Source organism: Triturus cristatus, chromosome 12 (genome assembly GCF_964204655.1).
Source record: "Triturus cristatus chromosome 12, aTriCri1.1, whole genome shotgun sequence".
In the NCBI taxonomy this organism is placed as follows: Eukaryota; Metazoa; Chordata; class Amphibia; order Caudata; family Salamandridae; genus Triturus; species Triturus cristatus.
In genome coordinates, this window is record NC_140595.1 from 264,366,285 (window position 1) to 264,389,422 (window position 23,138).

The window sequence follows — 23,138 nt, forward strand, 5'->3', positions numbered from 1 at the left end:
TCGGGTGCTACGCGATGTCTTGGAGGGGATGTTGCAATTCCTCGACCTGTATGTCAAGTTCCCGAGCCCAGATGAACTCCCAGAAATTAAGGATGCCTTTTATACACTGGGGAGGATGCCGAACGTCATCGGATCTATTGATGGGACACATGTTGCCCTGATACCACCACAGGCACATGAGCAGGCATACCGGAACAGGAAGCACTACCATTCGATCAATGCTCTGGTGGTCTGTCTTGCTGTCATGTCGATCACACGTGTGTGCACGGTTCCCTGGTTTGGCGCACGATGCTTACATTATGAGGAGTAGTCGCATTGCAACGCTGATGTCACAGATGCCAGCTCAGCATGCCTGGCTTGTCGGTGTGTACTGACTGTTTCTCATTGAGTGTGTTTGTCACTGTTGTATTCCGCACTCCAACAAAACTCAGCTACTTGTTCATTTTTGTGTGTGTAGGTGACTCCGGATACCCCAACATGCCGTGGTTGCTGACACCCCTCAGGAACCCTGTGACACCAGCCGAGCTGCGCTACAATGAGGCACATGGTCGGAGCAGGAGGGTGATTGAGCGGACATTCGGCCTCCTGAAAAGCCGCTTTCGCTGCCTGCCAAGACCGGAGGGGCCCTCCCATATGAGCCTGCAAAGGTGTGCAAAATAATCCTTGTCTGCTGCATGCTACACAACATGGCGGTGCGGAAGGAGGTGCCTCTCATCCAGGATGACTATGACCAACCTCCGGCACCTGTAGAGGATCCCGGCCTGGGCCAAGATGCCAGTGATGAAGATGATGGTGATGTCCGCTTTCAGCTCATCAACAACTTCTTCACCTGAATGTGAGTTTCCAGGGTTATGTGAATGTATGGAGGTAGCCTGGAATGTGTTGAGCCAGCTCTGTTGCTGTCAGAGTGTGTCTGTGTGCCACTTGACTGGATGTGTGCTGTGATGTGTCCATTCAGGTGGTGTGTACTCCACAATAGGGTAGTACTGCTAACTAGTGTTTGTGTAGGTGTTTTGCAACATGTTTTGTGCATGTGTATTGCATTTCTCTCCTGTTCTTCTGTGGTTTTGACTGTATCTTGTCTGTCCTTCCCAGGGTACTTTGCCTGATGTGTGGTCATCACGGACCCCCAACACCCAGAAGCCAACACCAGTGTGGAAGTTGACAATTCCCATCAACTGATGTACCACACATCCCTGGACTTCCATTCTCCAACACATTGTGAGCGTGTGTCCACTGTTACGTAGAATCACCGTGCAACTAGTGCGGAATAAACGTGTTGCTGATGTGTAATGAACCTGTACTACGCTTTGTTATGTGCGTTGTCGGTCTTCCCACATCTGAGTCACATCTGCTTACCTCACCTGTGGACTTGTTACCACTGACTGGAATTGGTGTTGTGTCTGTGCATGCCAATGTGTTTCAGGTCAACATCATTGTGTGTGATGAGTAACATGGCCATGGTGAGTATGTTTTGAGTTGCCATACTGGTGTGTGTCCCTCACATGTGTCACATCCCCATGACTCACCTTACGTTGGTCACATTGTTGCAGTATTTGGCATGCACTGTGTTGTGTAGCAGATCAACATCTCTATGAACATGACAAGTTGGAATCACAACAGAGGCAAGTATGGTGTACTGGTGAGTTTATTTACAAACATGTGTGAGGGAAGTGCACAGGATGGTGGGTGCTGTACAGTGGTTTGGGAATCCAAAGTTCACATTGGAGTTGGAAGTGCTGGTAGATGAAATTTCCAGAGTAAAGTCCATAGTCATCTGATACTTTGGCCCAACATGAACCCTCCATGTCATGTGGGCAAATTGTGTGCGATTGGACAAGGTGAACGGGTTGCGCACAAAGAATATTGTCCAGAACAGGTTTGGAGACCCTGGGGGATGTGCTTGGACATCTGCCTCTCACATGTCCTTCTTCGGACGACCCCTCTTCCTCCGGGGGATGGGGGGGGATCCTCATGTGCAGGCCTCTGCGGTGCAGGGGACTCTCCGCCAGAGTCCTCCTCCCTCCCTGTGGCTCTGGCAGATGGTGTTGCAACAGATGTTGTGGGCACACAGGGGGGTGTGGACAGGTCGGTGTTGATCTGGCGGAGGCATTGTAGTATGTCCCGATGCACCGCAGTGATGTCATCCCACTTGGCCTCTATGCGGGCATGGTGGGCGACCTGCTCGTGTAGCATGTCCTTGAGGATCTCCACTACCTGGCCAAATCCTCCGGTGCTATCCTGGTAAACATCTAAGATGCGTGCCAGTTGGGGGTCATCATGCAGTCCAGGCCCCTCTGCAAGGCGTGCCCTGTGCCTCCCACCCCTCCCAGCACCCCTCTCCACACGGGCAGGACCAGCGGCGGTACGCACAGGTGACACTGGGACCCCTTGGGTGGTGTTGCTGGTGGAGTTGGCTGTAGCTTCCGTGGGGTCCGGTGTCCCTGTGCTGTGGGTGTTGATTGTCCTTGGTCTGTCCGTGTTGGGGGGGTGCCCTGTCGGGGTCCAGATGCTGGAGGCGTGGGTACAGGGGGGGCAGATGTTAATGCTGCTGGTACTGCATGATGGCTCACACCGGAGGGGCCAGGTTGGTCGTCGTCATCCGAAGAAGACGGTGAGAGAGTCAGACCAGAGAGCTCAGTGTCCACCAGAGTCTGGGACTGGGTATCCTCGTCATTTGGTACTGGGTGCCCAGCACCACCTGTGTTTGGAAGAGACACACAATGTGATTTATGTTTCAACATGCATCGTTGGTTCACAAACATGACATTTTCTACTTTTCAAACAGATGCCTGCCCGTACACTGCTTTTTCCCAGCTTGTCACAGAGAGAGTTTGATATTGTTGTTGGCCATTTCCCAGCATGGCCTTGTGCTCCCCACAATAGAGCCCAGTGTCAGACATCCTGTCAGTCACTTCCCACTCCCTGTGAGTCGAGTATCGTTCAGTTTGATCTTGCTGGGCCATGTGGGTGGCTGTAGGTTGTCTGTGACTGCGACTCCCATCATACTCTTAGCTACACCCCCCTTCCCAGCATGCCCATTCTTCCTCCCTCTTGACTCTGCTTCCCTGTGAGGGGGTGTGACAGCAATGGCAAGATGGCTGACTGTGAACTCCTGGTGTTTGTTTGGCTACAAGTCCCAGCATGGCATTGTGCTCCCCACAACAGAGCCCAGTGTCAGACATCTTGTCAGTCCCTTCCCACTCCCTGTGATGCGAGTATGGTTCAGTTTGATCTTGCTGGGCCATGTGGGTGGGTGTAGGTTGTCTGTGACTGCGACTCCCATCATACTCTTGGCTACACCCCCCTTCCCAGCATGCCCATACTTCTTCCCTCTTGACTCTGCTTCCCTGTGAGGGGGTGTGACAGCAATGGCAAGATGGCTGACTGTGAAATCCTGGTGTTTGTTTGGCTACAAGTTCCAAGTGAGCCCCTGTGCTTCACACAGCAGCACCCAGTACGGGGTATCTTTTGGTGATATTTCAATGAGGTGTTTGTCAATGCATTGCACCTGGTGAGTTGTGTGGAGTTTGTGTTGGGGGGGGTATCTCCCCATGCTGAGTAGTATGGTCAGGGCTGTCAGTCCTCCTTCCCATCATGAAACGTGCTTCCATTGTAGGGCGTGCAAGTTGTCTTTCAGGATGTCAGTCAGTGGTGTCCTGCTTCTGATTTGCACACAAGCCCTAGCAGGTCCTTGTGCTCCCCACAGCAGGACCCAGTGTCAGCCATCTTGTCAGTCATCTTCCACTCCCTGTGATGTGGGCATGTTTCAGAGAGGTCTTGATGGGCCAATCAGGGGGTTGTGCATTATCTGTGACTACAGGCCCCATCATGCTTTTGGCTACACTCACTTCACCTGCATCTCCACTATTCCTTCCTGACAGTCAGCTGCACTGTGAGGTGGTGTGTTTGTGGTGGCAAACTGTCTGGTAGGGTGTATTTGGCTTTGTGCCACTGGCTTGCTCTATTTGTTTGTAGGTTGGTGCATGTCATGACACAGTCCCCAGTCACTATGAGATGGCAGGTATTGTGTGTGTTTGGCATACACATCTTGGGCTGATTATCTATTGGTTAGTGTAGCTTTGCTTGGGGTGCATGGTTTCACTGTCCCCTTGCCACACAATCTTGGGTATGTTGTTTGTGCACTCACCAGGCTCTGGGATGTCTGTTAGGCCATGGACGCTCTCTGGTGGTAGGATGTCCCGCACCTTCTCCTCCCAGGTCCTGAAGTAAACTGGTTTGGTAGGAGGGCCACTGCCGGTGCACTGACTCAGGGCGTGATCTTTTTCGATGAGTTTCTTGACCCTCCTGCGCACGTCATACCACCTGTTCTGGATGTCGTCCTTTGTGCGTCTTGCTAGTGCTTGTGCGTTCACCTTGTCCACAATCCTCGCCCACATATTGGTTTTCTGTGAGAAGGGGGTCCTTTGAACCAATGTACCAAACAAATGTGGCTCTACTCTGATGATCTCGTCTACCAACCCTTCTAACTCACTATCTGTGAACTTTGGATTCTCCTTTGGAGGCCTGGTGGTGGTGGTGAGTGATGTGTGTTTGAGGGTGCAAGTGATGGTGAGTTGGTGTTGGTTTTGCTGTGTGTATGTGTGTGTGCTTTTGTATGAGGTGCTGATGGTGTGTTAGTTGTGTGATGGGGGAGTTGTGAGTGTGTCTGTGGTTGCTGTGTACTGGTGTTTGCTGCTGGCTGTGTCTCCTGTTTGCAAGGGATGAGGGTAGTGATTGTAGTCCTTTATATAATTGGAGTTGTGGGTGTGTCTTTGTCCCATGTTTTTTTTATTTGGTATTTATTGGCTTTGTCATAGCTTGTTTGGTCCTTTTTTTGTCTTTTTTCCTTTGTGTTTTGTAGGCATGAAGGAGACGTTCATGTGACGGAAACGGACGCTGCTGTTGTCTCGTGCGGGCTTCTCCACCTCGTTCACGCTGCCCGTCTTCTGTGTTTGGTACGCGTCGTTCGCAGCTGTCTCTATTGCTTGTGTGCCGGGTTGTCTGTGCATGTCGGTCATGCGGCTTGGTCTCCGTGCGAGTCGGTCTGGTTTTACACGCATTGCATCGTACTGCGCTAATCGTACATCGCGGGTAAGGGACGGTCGGGTTCATTCCGGGTTCGTGTCGGTAGGTGAAAATCGCGTTGGTTTTCCAGCCAGATCACTATTTTTCCTACGGCTCGGTCGTACAGCTTGTATTCCGTACGTGTTGGTTGGAATTCACACGCGTTGCATCGTACTGCACGGGTCGTACGGCGCTGGTCCGTGTCGGTCGGTATTCGGTCCGGGTCCGTGTCGGTCGGTTCGTTTTGCGGCCGGAATCGGTCCCATAGTTGTGATACCAAAAGAGGGTAAGGACTCGTTCGCTATTAAGAATGTCCACCCTATATCTTTACTCAGTACAGACGATAAAATATATACTAAACTTCTGGATCTCAAATTAGAAAAGGTTCTTCCCTCTCTTATTTATCCCTCACAGACTGGTTGTGTGATGAGGAGAGTGGCAGCTGACAATATCAGAACTTTCTGTCATGTGAAAGTTAAACAGATTGCTTCTCCCAATATGGCCTTTGATGCGAAGAAGGCCTTTGATAAGGTCTTTTTACTTTCCTAAAGAAAGCACTGGAGAAGTTCAATCTGGATAACCGTTTCATACGAATGGACATGCCAGTCTACCACATACCATCGGCGGGAATAAAGCTGAATGGGCAAATATCAGATATATTTTGGACATAATATAGAGCAAAGTTCTACCTACAAGTATTTGGGAGTACTGGTTGACTCAAGATGGTCATTGAGAGAACACATCCCTGCACAGAAAAGCCCAGGCAAACAAACTGCGGTTCGCCTTAAACATACTACTAACTAAATTAAAATGTCCATCCAATGAATATCTGCTGAAAGGGATTGCTGCCAAATTTTTACCATCCCGCACGTATGGCTCCGACCTATATTGAGGTAAAGACGCTAATTTCCTGAACCTCCAACAGTCAGTGTTGTTTAAACATCTTTTTCAAATTCCGCAGTTTGCATCTCAGGCGCAGGTACGACTTGAATTCGGGTTATTAAATCAGCACCATGCCAGACAAGCCGCCACAATAAAAACGTGCTGGAAACTAAGAGCAGCTCAAGAAGACTCACTGATGGGTCACTGCTGGTCTGAAATTAACAATCAAACAAAAGGAAAAAAGGCTTGGAAAACAACACTGGAAGAATCATTGAAAAGTTTAGACATGCAAGAGATGTGGAATCCAAACATACCTTCGCGGCCTTCAAAAAAATAGCCAATGGAGCTGCAAAACATAAATACTGGATGGCCGATAAAGCAGCACTGGCAAAGAAAAAACACGGCTGGATGGTACTGGCCACGTATGAGAAATGCGACCCGCAACCGTATCTAGTTAATTATATAACACCATCCACGCAACAAATGCTACTACGACTACGGCTGGGAACCTATACCACAAAAGATCAGATCCCGGCATGGCAGCAATCATGGCCAACAGCGCTGTGCAGGCTTTGTGGTCTCTCTGAAGAAACCTTGATTCATGTCCTGTGCATCTGTCCACTTCTGAGTAAATTGAGACGGTATCTCCTACAGATATTCCGCCTTTTCCAAATTAGAACATGTCGGTCGGCAGCTATGTTAGTATTGAACAAACAGCTTGCAGGGCCACCAGATTTTTTCAGAAAGCTAGTCTCCTTCTGCTGAAAAACGAAAAAAGAGGTGACCTATTGGGCAAAACCTAAAGACTTATTGGAATAAATGACTTTGAAAATAGACAATGAAAGTTGGACTTTATTTCTACAAAAAAAAATAAAAAGGTCATCATTCCGTAAATGCTTTCATTATTTATTTAAATGGAATAAGCTCTTTTGAATTTTACTTTTTTGTAAAGGTTTTAATTAACCATACACAATAAAAAGTTTACTTACTTAGATATATTTTGTCTGTCGCAGGGCACCAGATAAGGTTGTCATTTGTCCCCCCTCCTTTTTCTGCTCTCAATAGAACCGTTCCTACACTCTATTAGGATTAACAAAGATGTTAAGGGTATCCCTTTCAAAAGTAGCCCCCAAAATCTGGCAGCTTATGCTGATGATGTTTTAATCTTCTCTACAGAACCTGACACAGCTGTGCATGAAATCCATATTATCATCTCAACTTACGCTACTGTCTCAGAGTACTCTTCAAACAAAGAAAATAAATGAAACTGCCCCCTTAAATATGCCATGGCTTACACATATAGCCACCAAACCTAACTTAAAATTACAACAGTCCAGATTGAAATATTGAATTTGCAGACTCTGTAGAAGCCACCAGGGCCCACTTAGAAGAAACTTAATTGGCCAAAATCAAAAAAGTAAGCGAGACTAGGTCCCCTAAATTTATCGCTTGGTGGGGGTCGCTCGAAACAGTGAAGATGATGCTTGGTCCGCAAATACAGTACAATCAAATAAATTCAGAGGTGGCCTAAACCTCCCGGAATTTAAGAATTCTAACATAGCATTTCTGGCCCAACAAACCACTTGGTGGTTTCACCCAAAATCTTACCAATCGTCCGGCATGGGTTAATACCATATTAGATCTTGTAAGCCCTCTTTCTTTTATCAACACCTTGACAGTTCAACAACTTAGAATCTTTCACTCCTAGTTAATAAATTATTCAATTTTGGCTATAAAATATCTAGACAGGTGTTTCAGAGAATAAAGGGCTAAGAATTTGCCTTCTTATGGTTTAACCGTGCTAAAAGGCTAGAGCCTATCTTATCCTTCTGTTAAGAGTGGCCACCCCATGGTATCCTCTACGCTAAAGACATTGTTCAACCTGTTAACCCGATCTCCTTTGCTATGTTAATGAAAGATTCAGCCTGCAGCCATATGATTTCTATAATTTTTATTAAATTAAAATTCGCTTTACAGTATATTAAATGCCCTCATCCAAGCAGTTTCTTGAGAAACTATTTTCCAAGACTCATACTGCTTTAATAATCTACAGAATCTTATAAAAAAAAAAAAAAGTCCAAACCGGACACTACATATCTTCAGCGGGTATAGGAGGACTCCTGTTCTAGACATAATAATGAACCCATCACTCAACATCGAGGGATAATATTTGGGATTCCCTTTTACATCAAAAAATATTCCTCTGATACTACAACGTAAGTTTTGGACAGCCTATAGGTCTTATTGGACCCCTAGGAGACTACACAAACACGGGGGCTTACCGTCAGCTGCTTGTTGGAACTGTGACCATCCTGTAGGTGACCTGGCCCACTTACTCTTCTACTGTAAACATGTGCAGCCTTTAAGGAAGGGAATTGACGCCACACTGAATAACAATATTAATATCAAGTTGTCCCTAAATCATTTATTACTCACACTGGGGATATAAGCCTGCTCTGACAGATCCTTGATAGAGTCTTTTCTGCTAGGGATTGCTTCCTGCTTATTCTGCTCTCTATAGACACAAAGACCATCCTCTCCAAATGGAAAAACAATAATATTTCTTATTGTACATTGTGGGCATTGGTATGGTTTATTAGGAGTGAGGACAATTACCAACAATATTGTGACTTCAACAACAAATCCTCATGTTTATTGTGGCTGGAACTAGACCTTTTACAAAAAGTCAACCCCCTTTGAGCTATGACTGCTCTAGTTTGGATGGCTTACGTACCTTTTTAAGTTTTGTATTTATTTGAAGAGTTTTATATAGCGCTGGCTAGACCCAGAGGTATCAGAGTGCTTTACATGAGGATCGTTGCGTTACAAGTTACAAATTACGTCCGTTACAAGAGCATAGTAAAAACACAGGAAAAAGAACAAAGTTAACAGTAGTTCGTTGGAGGGAGGGGGCGGAGGGAGACGAAAAGGGGAGACAAGGAGAACTATGCCTAATGTCCGGCTGGGTAGGTGATGGTCGAGGGGGTAAACCAGGGCCAATCTCTTCTATAGCGGTCTAGCAGCTCCACCGGGCATCAGCTATGTTGCTCAGGTTTCCACAGTAGGGAATAACAAAGATAGCAGATTTGCATGGTTACATTAGTTACAGTTGCATAATCAAACATAGGGGATCATGACCCCAGTAGAGGAAGGAGGGAAGGGAGGGGAGAAAAAAAAAACAGTGGGCAGGGAAGCATATCAGTTCTGGTAGACGGGTAGTGGAAGTGTCTTATGGAGCCCCAAAATTTAGAGCAAGCGGCACCAGAACCCAGGTGGGGCCACGTAGATACTCGGGCCAATGCCAATAAACAAACATCATGCAGAGTCATCTCGGCATCTAATATGAGATTGTTTAAAAAATAGGTCCCAGGGTGGAAATCCATAAGATGTAGAGTCCAGGCGACATAGTTAAGGGAGGTTGGGGGTAGAGGCAACGACTAATTAGTCTTTCAGCAGCTCCGGTGCAGATCACTGATGATCGAATCACTCATCAAATACTCAAGAGTATACTCAGATTGCTACATGTAAGTAGCAATCTGGATTGTGCATGACAGAGGCAGATGAAGCGGTGGAGACCTATGGAAGATGGCTAGCTGTTGCCTGGTGATGGGTCCAGCCTGACGTTCAGAAGCACAAGATGAACGGTAGTGTTTGACTCATGCCAGCTCCTTATTCTCTTCACTTCAATGTCCAATAAGCCAAAAATGATTAAATACCAGGGCTGCATTATGCAGTGTTTGGCTCCCCCATCTCTAGACAGACAAGAAAGAAGAAGATGGAAGCAACTCTATGGGAAGGACCCATTTTAGAGGATATCTGGTATAGCTGGACTAGCCACAAGGTTTGGGATGGCTGTGGTCTTTATCCAGTGATGTGCCCACGGTTTGCCAGCTTGGGTACTTATAGATCTCTTCATGTTTCCCTCAGAAGGCAGACTTGTGGACTTTCTCATGGAATGCGACAATCTTCCCATCCATGGTCTCTTCAACGATTGTGCGGACTTGTCGGGTGGTTTGGAGCACATCTTTGGTAGCCCTGGACGAGAGCTGGGCATCCTCTCCCTCCAGCAGGTGGTGGTAGGTGGCGATCTCCATTTCCAGGCATGTCTTCACATCCATGAGGATCTTGTACTCTTGGCTTTGCCTTTCCATGTTGTTTCTGAGTTCGGCTAGCTGCGCTTCAACGTTGGAAACCATGGCCTGGATCTGCTTGAGTTGCATGCAGTACCTGCCCTCGGTCTCCGCAAGGGTGCCTTCCAGGGCCGATTTCATGCTTAGCTGGGTCTTCAGCTCTATCTCCAACCCCTGGAGGGTGCGCCTTAAGTCTGTGATCTCGCTGGACTGGATCTGTTGACTGTGGGTGGCAACTTCACGATTAAGTTCCTCCGTCTTGCTGAAGAACCAGGCCACGGCATCTCTGCGGTTCTTTTCCACCAGATCTTCGTATTGGGCTCATGTCAGACAGGATCTTGCCCAGGTCTGCACCTGGTGCCGCATCCATTTCCACGTTGACCTACCCACGGACTTGGCCACGCAGGGCGTTCATCTCCTCCTCATGGTTCTTCTTGAGATAGGCCAGTTCCTCCTTCAGGCTTTCGATTTGGATTTCCAGGTCTGACCTGGCAAGAGTCAACTCATTCAGGACCCGGCGTAGGCTATTGATGTCAGCCTCCACACTGTTGTGAAGGGCCAGCTCACTCTCATACTTGCTACTGAAGTCATCAGCTGTCAGCTTGGCATTGTGGATCTGCAGCAGGGTCTTGGCATTGTCCGTGGTGGCAGCGTGGATCTTGTTTTGCAGGTCTTCGATGGGCTTGTAGTAGTGGCTGTAGTCGCGGGAGGGCCCAGGGCCTTGGTATTGATGGACTACTGTTCCAAGTGGCCCGAGCTCAAATTTGTAAAGGAGCCCAGTGGAAATGCTGTGGTAGTGTTCCTTAGAGAGATTTTCTGGAGGAAAGGATTTCCAGAAATTCTCATTTCTGACAGTAGTATCCAATTTGGTAGCAGGGAATTTCAGAGTTTCCTTCAATCATATGGTATTAAGCATCTCAGTATCTCGTATCATACCTAGAGCAAAGGTCTCGTTAAGAGAATGAACTGGGTTGTTGGGGAATGTATTAAATGGGCTAAGAGTGGGAACCAGGTTCTCAATTCGGTAAGGCATGCTGTGGTTTTATAGGACTACTACTTATTCTTCAACCAAAGTTTCACTCAGTCAGACGCTGAGAACTGGATGTGATTGGTCAAAAAGAATGCAAGCATTGCTCAAGCAGAAAAGCTGGTATGATCTGAAGAAAGGTGTGAAAAAAGTGGAAGTTCAAGTATGGAACTTGGTGCAAGTCAAGTCTACTGTACAAAATGAGAGGAACAAGTTTGGTAATCCCGTAAAAATTGAGAACATTAGTGGAAATGCTGTCCAAGTTGCTGGGGTCATTGTTGGAACCTCTCAAGGGAGGTGAAGGTGAGGGACAGTATAGCTGATCTAGCTGACACCGTGTCTCTTTTTGGAGACTTCTGGTGGTGAATTTGCTGGTACTTGCCATGGAGGGGTGAACTTAACTAACAATCCTTTGTCTCAATATTCCCTCCTCTCTTCCTTCTATTCTTCCCTACTCTCTAGATCTCTCTTTATACCTCCTGCTATATTCCTCAAAGTATACTTATTTTCCCATATACGTATTTCTCCAAGTGCTATATCTGTGGTTTGATGAATTTAACTCACCATGTGTGTCATTATTATTGTATGTGGGTGCAATTTTCTCCCCAAAAAAATATTTGGTAAAAACAAAAGAACATAAATTGAAGTCAATGTACTAATATAGGGTCTTGTGCTCATATTTGGTTAACCCATGGTGTTATAAAGAGCTACAGGGCTGAGTACCAGGGTTGGATGTCAGGCATAAATTTAGCCCTGCCTGATGATCCAGAATGAATATAGTTTAGACCCCTGACTGTAGAAATAGAGACTAAAATGCTATTCTCCTTGATTAATGACATGTAAGTTTCTGCAAACTAGTGCCCGAGGACAAAGTGGAAGCCTAAATTAGCTCATTCAAATGTTCTGGAAAATACAATAAGTAAAATTACCTTGTCTGGTGAACAATAGTTACGTATAACCATTAACTGTTCACATAAGAATGTACTACAGATATAATTTTGCTTAAAGAAAACAAACATACTATGCATTGGTGAGCTTCTCCAACCTTATTATCCTATTACACGTAGTTTTGCTTTTGTAACTGTCCATATGGTTTTTAAGCATACATTCATGATAAAAACCTTGAATATTTTAGACGGTAACTCGGTTAAGGTGGCAAGTTATGCAGTTTAGAAAGGAATGGTTTGATAGGGAAAATAAGGACCTCGGGCTCACTGAATTGATTGAACAGTTTCTAACATATGGGATGCAAGCACGTAAGAGATATTTCCAAGAGTTAAAGCAAAAGTATATCAGATAAACTACTCATGTTGATGTTATAGCTCACTCCTGTTCTATTAGTATGGAATTTAAAGATGATTTTTGAGTAACCTCTTCTCCTTCAACCGAATGTCAAAGTTGTGGTCAAGTTAGCTGACTTGCATCTCAATTACATTTCACATGTCCCCCCCCCCCCCTTTTGTTGCAATTTGAAGAACGGTATCTCCTAATACAAGCTATAGTGGTATCACAGCTACAGTACTGCATGTTTGGTAAGCTGTTAGCCAACCAAGAGGGCATTCTAAAGACAACCATCAGTGTCATCTTGGGACTTAAAGTATCGACATCTCATAAAAAGTATCACCATCTCACAGAAAGCTGCCTACAATTTGGCTTACTGTCAATTCCGACTCAATCCATTTCAGAAATGCACTAGGACTCGATTAGCAAAGTATTTGACATACCTTTTCATCCATTAGACTCGTGAGATGCCTCAGTTACAGCAACAAATCCAAACTAATAGTGGCAAGATAAATGCTAAAATAAGTAGATGAGGAATCCCGTAAATATTCTGAAGCCAAGATATGGAACACCTACCAGAATGTCTCTCTTCTACTCAAATTATTTTTAACATTCGACTCAAGACCTATTTTCGGAGAAAGAGGTAATTCTGTTTCCTAATAATGGGTTACACAAGTGTCTATCTGGGAAGGGGCCTGGTTGTTTTTGATCTGTGTTTAACTGCTTGCTCTAAAAAAAACAAAAGAGACAATACTCATGTAATTTATTGCATTTTCATAATTTAGATGAATGGAATGTTTTTGTATTGGTATTCCTTCTTAAACAGTGTTATATTGTCATTGGCACATGTGCTGTGAAGCTCACCAAGACTGCAACATTTCTCAAAGGCTCTCGGCAGGCCTGCAGTCTTACATCTGCAACAACATGGCAAGGGGAGACAAGTAATTCAGATTCCGCGATCAGGACTGCAGAAGTAGAGCAGCAGCGTATTAGCAAGTCCCTGTGTGGCATGAAGCCTCACAGATGATGAAAACTGTGGCCTTCTCCGACAAATTTCAGCAGCTGAGTGCACGGGAGCAACACAAATATGGCAGCAAGCCTGTCTATTCTTTTTAGGTTTAACAGGAGAAATGTATTAGGTGGCACAAAAGAAAATCCGAGATCCAGGTGAACAAAGGGGCAAAGTAAAGAAGCATCAGTGAAAAGGAGCCACAGGCCAGCCTTGCGACATGCCTCGAGTTTGGGGCTTTGGCAGAAGCATTCACAGAAGAGACATGGTTGTAAACAATGAGGAGAACTTCTTAGTGCTTATCAGGTGCGTGCTTGGGTCTGTGTCGGATGGCATTTGCTCTCTCTAGCGCATATGCGAATGAGGAATCCTATTGCTGGAGCGGAGATTGATTTAGACACTCTCTTATTAGCTGACACAAGATAAATAGTTCCTTTGATGTAGGGGTCTCTTCTTGGTTACAGTTATTCTTGGCTAAAATGATTTGACAGTAGGAAAAGGAGGATCTCTATATTCAACGACACCAAGAGCAATGGAAGCTTAAGCAAAAAGTAATTGACTGCCTACTGCTGCAACAAAAGGCAAAATACAGGATTTAGAGACTGGGAACAACTTCTCACTGAACCCATATCATTTGGTTATGGTTAACTAACTTCTGAGACTGTCCTCAACCAAACCTTAAACTTTCCAGCCTTTCTAATCCAACTGAGGGTGAAGGCTCTCTGATGGAGCCTAGGTTTTCCTACACCAACTCTATACCAGCCAACCAAGGAGTGTCCATTCGGTTTCAACGTGCATTACCAATATCTACAAAGACTTATTTTTCTCCTAATGGAAGTATGTGTTCCCACAACTACTCCTATAGTATCTTCAGTGACACTTGACAATCATAAGTAATAAATTGTTCAAGGGAACTTCGCTATGGCTTAGTTTCTCATTTTGATTTTTTACGATGTACAATCCCAATGTTTCGTAAAGCACCTGCTCATAGTAATAATTCATTCTTTATTCGGATGAAAAGAAACATCCATAAAAGGTACAATAATCATACAGTGTAAAAAAACACTGCATACCGGTAAAACATCGCTACTTAATAAAAACAAGACAAGACAGTGGAGCGGCGCAAATCTAGGACAATACACCCTATTGCCTCAACAGTGTCCTCATAAATACAAAGCTATGAGAGATCAATCTATTCTTGATAGCCTAGATCTAGGAGCTGCCCACAAAAAACATATCACTGCGTGAAGTGTATGGAAGTTTGGTAACAACTGCAGGTGCAAAAGTGCAACTTTGGCCTGCCTAAACTGCAGGCTCTTTAATAAAGGCCAGAGGAAACGTTTTCTAGAAACTGAGAACAATTTACAGAATAAAACAAAATGAAGCGTGTCCTGTGGCAATCCGAGATCGCAGCCACAAGGGCCTCTGAGTAAGAGGAAGAAATCCAGGCGGAGAAGCTAAAAGATAGTGAAGTTGATTAAATCTGAAGCGTGTAATTAAAAATTCATCTTGGGCACTAGATAGTGTAAGAAGATATGGCTCCATACCCGCCACAGATTTTAACATTAAATAAGCCCTCGCTGTAGGTTTGCTGAGCTCAATATTTTCACGCTCGGCAGTGGCAAATTTATGGTGTAAGTCTTTTGTGATGTTGACATTCCAGGGGCATAAAGTGACATGTGCAAAATAAAAGGGTCAGGCCTACCCATAGCCTGAAAGGATTCCTTTATATAGAGTATCCAGGGGATTTCATTACTGTGATCCAAAGCCAGAGAGTCCGCTAAGATTAGGCAGTTTAAATCCTTATCTTCGCATGTCCATATCTTTAACCAGCAAAGGAAGGATTTAATTACCACACCGTCCACCAAATAATCAACCCCTAACTCTTGGTGTACAGATCAGGCTGGTGTACCTTGGGGGATGAGCAGGATCCGGCACAAAAACTTGTTTTCTGTCACTTGCAATCTATGAGAGGGGACATACCCCCAGACTTCACTGCTGTGTAACACTTTCACGATGGCCTTAGATTTGTACAGTTTTAAAATGAGTTCCGGTGCCCATGAACCCAGTCCACTAGCAAAGCTGGTAACTGCCCCTGCAGATTTGTTCAGCTCACTAAGCTTCCCATCTAAGAGGGCTCTCCAATGTAATCGATCGTCAAATAACACTCCTAGGTATGGAAAGACCGGGACCCTAGCTAGAGTGTGGAGACCAGCTTTAAAACTTTTCACATGAGACCCCGACTACTTGCAACTACTACATATGACTTAGTAAAATTAACAGATGGGTCCAGGCTGTCCATAAAAGAAACAAAAACCATCTATTAAAATCTGCAGTCCCCAGGCCGTGTGGGCCATAAGCTCTGCGTCATCGGCATAGAGTAGAACTGGCAGGGATCTCCTCCCAACTCTAGGGTAATCCGACTGAAGTGCCAATAAAGCCGCCTCAGCAACATTAATATAGATAGAGAATAAAAATTGAGCCAAAATACAGCCTTGGCACACCCCCCTCGTACAATTGAAATGGTTTGTGAGTGCGCCCTTCTATGTGTATCTCACTGTCGCTGTCGTCTGGGCATGGAGTGATTTGAGCAAACAAACAATACAAGGGTCCACTCCCAAATACATTAAAATGTCCCACAACTTAGTCTGATTAACCTGATCAAATGCGGACGTAAGGTCCATGAAGACTATGTACAATACACCCAGTTGAATCAGTGTGTATTTGGCTGTCAAAAGATACAGATTGAGACATGGGTCTGTAGTTGACATGGCTTCATGGAAGCCAAATTGGATATCCAATAATATCTGGTTATGCCGTGTAGTTACTATAAACCTATCTAGGATCCGTGCGTTTAGACAACATATACAGTAGGATTGGAGTCAGGCTGATTCTGGACACCCCTACCAAATGTGTTAGCCTTTATACCAGCTAGCTCACAGTGCCACTAGAAAGCCCTCTTACCAAGGAGAGAATAGTTCTTGGCAACTATTGAACATGACAACCCTGATCCCTCAGAATCGTGGAAACAGTGTACCACTTTTCGCTCAGTCACTCGTGTTCCCTTTGTGTCAGAGAGATACACAGAATAAACGGTGGGAACGTTTCTCAATAAGCATTTATTTAATCAGCGTCATTCTAGTGTAAAATAGGTGTGCTGAAACAACCATTAGACAGTAACAGATATGATTATAAGCACTTACAAAGTAAAAGGATAGCAGATTTCTACCATCGTGCTAAAACAATGAATACAGGCAAGTACATAAAATACATGACAGTAGTAAAATGCGTACTCCTATGATGCGTCCCTAACTAGATGTCCCCAAGTGTACCTTGCACATATGTGGGTGTAAAGCCAGGAATCCCTCTAGGATAAAGTCAACCCCATTACCCGAATTGAGAGACTGTGGGACCCCGTCTTAGTATAGAGATGGACATACCGGAAGGGATGTCAGACCACTGCGAGCTGGAGTGTCTGCGTGCAGGAGCCTCCGCGTCTTGCATCAGTGCGTCGGCATGGAAGGCCTTTTCTCCTCTGACTATCTCAGCAAGAGGTGATGTGTATATACCCAAAGTAGTACCCCCTGGGGATATACCTTGCTCGGACTGGGATGACGGCAGGAATGACCCTTATACATGGTTATAATGCAGGAGATGGTAGGCCTTCTGTGATTCCAAGAATCCTCAAGCATAATGAATGAGGCTTAAGCTTTTCAGCGAAAACCCCATGCCATCTTTGGACATTACCGTAACTAGGTAAAAGGTCAGTACTAGGAACAGTTATGTAGTGCAATGGTAGGGAGAATATAGGTGAAGGGTTAAGTGACTATCTAAGCCTATATTAGGGTACCTATATGGAACATAACCCCCACTCCTCACCTGACTGAACAACATACTTAAAATTCTACGTACTACTAAAAAGTGGTACGCAAGTCTATTGAAAATAATACTTAAAAAGTAACATTTCTAAAAAAAAAACATTTCTAAAAAGAAAAATAGTGCATGCGATAGAACTCTATACTAAATAAGTTTGTGTGTGTGTATATATATATATATATATATATATATAACTGCGCAGTAGCACCAGTAATGTTTGTTTGGCATCTGATGAAGGCAATATGCTGAAACGAGTCATGCTAAGGAATGAATAAATTACCTACCTGCTTGCAGACCGCTGTTGTTCCCTGTTTTGCATCGTGGCTACTTGTGTGGATATGTTGCGTGCGGCCACTGCACGCTGAGGGAACCCGTCCTAACGCTTCCAGAAGTGAGTGGCATACATGTACTTTCTTCGAGGGATCGATTATTTCTGGAAGCGCTGCGGCCACAAGAGGACTGTGTTTGGCCAGCATGGGGCCATGTTCACATGGCGAGTCGCTGAGCATTTACCGGCGACCCCTAAACTGGTCCGTATCGGCAGGCTGCAGTAGACGTTGGTCGCAGCAGGCAGGGAGTGCGGAGTCTGAGTTACACTGGCTCCGTTGTCTGGCAGCTACCGTCAGTGTCCCAAGATGGGGGATGCTGGGACTTGCAGTTCTTTCGGGCCACCGGGCCTCCACCAATGGGGGGAATGCAGGCAGCATTCAAAAGAGGAACTGCGCAGTAGCACCAGTAATGTTTGTTTGGCATCTGATGAAGGCAATATGCTGAAACGCGTCATGCTAAGGAATGAATAAATTACCTACCTGCTTGCAGACCGCTGTTGTTCCCTGTTGTTTTGCATCGCGGCAACTTGTGTGGATAGATAGATATATATATAGATATATATATATATGCAAATTCACTTAAAAAAACCATAGGTTTCACACATGTTATAGTTAGCTGGACATTTCCCTCGTAAAAAACCAATGAAATTCCCCCGTTATAGTTAGTGCAGGCAACTATAACTCGCACGACCGCAATCCTCTGCTGATGACGTCAGATATTACATCACTGTATTTAGACACCTATTTACCCGTCTTCTTCCATTAATCTTTAGCTATACATATATTACAAATATTTATTTTTCAGAAAGACACATATGTAATCAGTGATGTAATATCTGGCGTCATCAGCAGAGGATTGCGGTCGTGTGATTTATAGTTGCCTGCACGAACTATAACGGGGGAATTTCATTGTTTTTTTACGAGGGAAATGTCCAGCTAACTATAACATGTGTGAAACCTATGGTTTTTTAAGTGAATTTGCAAGGTTTTTTTAAATGCTAATTCCTAACTATAACGTGTGTGAAACCTATGGTTTTTTAAGTGAATTTGTACGGTTTTTTAAATGCTAAGTTATGTATTTATTAAAAAAAAAAAAATTCAGGTTTTTCACCATGCGCGCACTGTGGGCACTCGGTGCGCTTCGTACACCGAGGACCCACGATGCGTTGTGCGTGCCGTGAACGCACGGTGCGCGCACCCCGCGCTTTTTCGTCAAAAAAATAAATGTTTTTTTCACCCTTGGGGGACCTTCAGTGACCCCCTGACAAAGGCTAGGGGGTCAGGAACTGTCCACCCTGCCCCCTTTTCACGTTCTCCACCTTTGTTTTTCATTGCCTCAGACTGCAAGAGACAAAATGGCGGCCGACACTTCCTGATTTCGACCGATTCGAATGTTTACTGACATCTAACAACCAATCAGAATTGCGCTCGCGCACGTCACCGTGCGCGCACCGGGTGCGCACGGTGCGCGCCTGTAGATATATATGTACTTTTAACTGACATTTTCTCAGGAACTACTGAACAGATTGACTACAGATATTGAAAAGGCACATCCCTGAGCTGAGGACTACCTCTCTGCCAAATTTCAAGTAATTCTGTTCAGCCGTTCGGGCTGTACCTTGGACTAAAGGTCCCTATGGAAAAATGCATGGGGAAAACGCGTTTTGGGACCCCCCTTTTTTCTCGGCCCCCGCTTGACTAATCACCCCGAGACTTTCAGGGTAGGAGCGGAGCGCCCCACCTATTTTGAAAAATTCGCGAGGATTCGTCAACCGGCGCTAAAGTTATTCAAAATAGAATTTTCAGATTTCCTATGGAAACACGGTCTTAACTATAACTGTCTACTGGCGACCGCTAGTAGAATATATATATATAAATATAAATATTTAACCGTCTGTATTGCCTGCATGTTAAAATATATAATAAACAAGCCCTCCGCCCTAGTCGGAAACTTATTTACATATGCTTTGCGCCGCCAAACCCCCAATGCGTTTCGCCTGAATGATAAAAAACAAAATATATTACATGCATTAGAAGAATCCTGCTGTTGTGTTTTCCCTCAATAGTCACTTAGCAGCAACCTCTGACCCAACATATTTTTCGCCGCTTGGAACGGATCCGCCAGCATATGGCCTCTGACGTTTCTTACGTGAGCAAAGTTATCTTTGACCCAGTCTCTGAAATCTCCAATCCAAACAAATTTTGCGAGGAGCATCGGGACAGGATAAAATAGCAATCGCTTCCCAGGGAGCCCAACTGAGCACATAGTGTGAATATTTGACAAGTGTTTCCGCCTCCGAGCCCGTGCCTCGGCCTCTGTGGGACTACCTATCCCATGATGCGACATACCAACACTGGAATTAGCGGAGTTTCACAGGCAAAAGCAGGCAGAAGACCAAAATTAAAGTCCATATTTAAAAAATTTACAAACAGGACATGGTACTGAAATGTAAAGCAATACCATGTGAGTAATCCGTAGAAGGGAAACAAAGTCTCAATGTCCTGATTGACTAACAACATAAATAATTGGATTCAAACCAGGCACAAGTTCGAGGTAGAGGGAGACTGATGAACAAAAGTTGAATTTGCCAAACATAACCCAACGCATCGGCATAGGCCATACGCAGTGCCTAGTCACCAGGTGGCTGAAGACGGCTGAAATGCCAGAAACCGGTCCTAGGAAGCTTGTTTCCGGTCCAGGGAAGGCATGGCTTGGCAGTTCGGGCTGGACTGTTCCCATGAGGCACAGGGTCAGACTGATTTGCATATGGCCATGTCTGAACTGGGGTGGCAGAGTGGGCTAAAGAACGGTGATGGATCAAACCCAAATCTGTTGACTGGGTGTGAGTGTTTGATTGGTTCTGATACTCCGTCCATCACCACCCCCTTTTGTATCGCTTTGTTCGCCATAAGTTGGCAGGGTATGCTCAGACGTGAGTCCCTTGCTCACTTTGCCACTGGATTCAAGCAAGCCTGGCTGAAGACGGCTGAAATGCCAGAAACCGGTCCTAGGAAGCTTGTTTCCGGTCCAGGGAAGGCATGGCTTGGCAGTTCGGGCTGGACTGTTCCCATGAGGCACAGGGTCAGACTGATTTGCATATGGCCATGTCTGAACTGGGGTGGCAGAGTGGGCTAAAGAACGGTGATGGATCAAACCCAAATCTGTTGACTGGGTGTGAGTGTTTGATTGGTTCTGATACTCCGTCCATCACCACCCCCTTTTGTATCGCTTTGTTCGCCATAAGTTGGCAGGGTATGCTCAGACGTGAGTCCCTTGCTCACTTTGCCACTGGATTCAAGCAAGCCTGGCTGAAGACGGCTGAAATGCCAGAAACCGGTCCTAGGAAGCTTGTTTCCGGTCCAGGGAAGGCATGGCTTGGCAGTTCGGGCTGGACTGTTCCCATGAGGCACAGGGTCAGACTGATTTGCATATGGCCATGTCTGAACTGGGGTGGCAGAGTGGGCTAAAGAACGGTGATGGATCAAACCCAAATCTGTTGACTGGGTGTGAGTGTTTGATTGGTTCTGATACTCCGTCCATCACCACCCCCTTTTGTATCGCTTTGTTCGCCATAAGTTGGCAGGGTATGCTCAGACGTGAGTCCCTTGCTCACTTTGCCACTGGATTCAAGCAAGCCTGGCTGAAGACGGCTGAAATGCCAGAAACCGGTCCTAGGAAGCTTGTTTCCGGTCCAGGGAAGGCATGGCTTGGCAGTTCGGGCTGGACTGTTCCCATGAGGCACAGGGTCAGACTGATTTGCATATGGCCATGTCTGAACTGGGGTGGCAGAGTGGGCTAAAGAACGGTGATGGATCAAACCCAAATCTGTTGACTGGGTGTGAGTGTTTGATTGGTTCTGATACTCCGTCCATCACCACCCCCTTTTGTATCGCTTTGTTCGCCATAAGTTGGCAGGGTATGCTCAGACGTGAGTCCCTTGCTCACTTTGCCACTGGATTCAAGCAAGCCTGGCTGAAGACGGCTGAAATGCCAGAAACCGGTCCTAGGAAGCTTGTTTCCGGTCCAGGGAAGGCATGGCTTGGCAGTTCGGGCTGGACTGTTCCCATGAGGCACAGGGTCAGACTGATTTGCATATGGCCATGTCTGAACTGGGGTGGCAGAGTGGGCTAAAGAACGGTGATGGATCAAACCCAAATCTGTTGACTGGGTGTGAGTGTTTGATTGGTTCTGATACTCCGTCCATCACCACCCCCTTTTGTATCGCTTTGTTCGCCATAAGTTGGCAGGGTATGCTCAGACGTGAGTCCCTTGCTCACTTTGCCACTGGATTCAAGCAAGCCTGGCTGAAGACGGCTGAAATGCCAGAAACCGGTCCTAGGAAGCTTGTTTCCGGTCCAGGGAAGGCATGGCTTGGCAGTTCGGGCTGGACTGTTCCCATGAAGCACAGGGTCAGACTGATTTGCATATGGCCATGTCTGAACTGGGGTGGCAGAGTGGGCTAAAGAACGGTGATGGATCAAACCCAAATCTGTTGACTGGGTGTGAGTGTTTGATTGGTTCTGATACTCCGTCCATCACCACCCCCTTTTGTATCGCCTAGTCACCAGGTGGCGTCGGTCTCCTGGGCAAGGCATTTCTTGCTGGGGAAACATAGATCCCGCGCTGGCAGTCGCATGAACCGTCCCGCTACGGGACCTGGTCTCCCTCTGCAGTCATCCTCGTTCCTCTTCCCGACTGCCACGCTGGGAGCTCCCCCATACTCCTCCAGAAACATGCGGTCCAGGGGGAGCCACAAACGACTAGTGTTCCGTGTGTAGTGTGACGACCGATCACGCTGAAATGAATGAACACAAACAACCAACTCCCACAGAGTGATCCATGGAAGAAGACACAGACTCCAGGCAGTTAGGATACGGCATCTGTTTTATTTAATCAGATCAACCTCAATCCCAAAATTAAAAACGAGACGCATTTCGGCTAGCTGGAAGCCTTTGTCAATCTGGTTGGCACCATTGCAACAGCAGTCTATATAGCCCAACCCACTTAAGGCAACAAGAACCATAGAGAACATACTGTCAAACATTAAATCACAATGAAAACCTATATATATATTCCGAAAAATGAGACTGAAAACCATGGAGTTTAGACAAAGTGCCTTGTTTAAAATTCCAAATCTGGTTGATTAGGAAGAAGGCAGAACAGCACATGATGAGCCAAATGTTTGTGTCCTGGCTGGGAGACGAAACATCACTGTTGCCTGCAATCGCAGCCGACGTTCCATGCAACACCTCACAGATGAGGTCAATGGAGCACAGATGTTCCTCCGTATTTATCACAGCCGTTGCTGGGGATGTACTAGTGTAATCTGAGTCCTGAGTATTTGTTGAGGTGTCGGCCTCCCAAAAGGAGCTGAAGCATCCTGTGGATGCTTCAGCTCTTTTTGAATTCAGCTCCTTAAGAATGCAGACATCAACATTGAAATACGCTGAGGACACTATAGAACTTGGCCGTTATAGGGTCCAGTAAGGCATCAACGTCCAGTGGCACAATTGTTGGAAGTATTAGACAGAGATCC

The 23,138-nt window shown here is 45.7% G+C and overlaps 1 protein-coding gene and 1 pseudogene across 3 annotated transcripts in view; both read right to left on the reverse strand.

Annotated features, from left to right (window-relative positions):
• LOC146775817 (FH1/FH2 domain-containing protein 1-like) overlaps window positions 1-23,138 on the reverse strand; it is a 2,636,482-nt gene that overhangs the window by 2,072,214 nt on the left and 541,130 nt on the right. The window lies entirely within an intron of this gene.
• On the reverse strand, window positions 9,873-11,112 carry LOC146775821 (keratin, type I cytoskeletal 17 pseudogene; annotated as a pseudogene).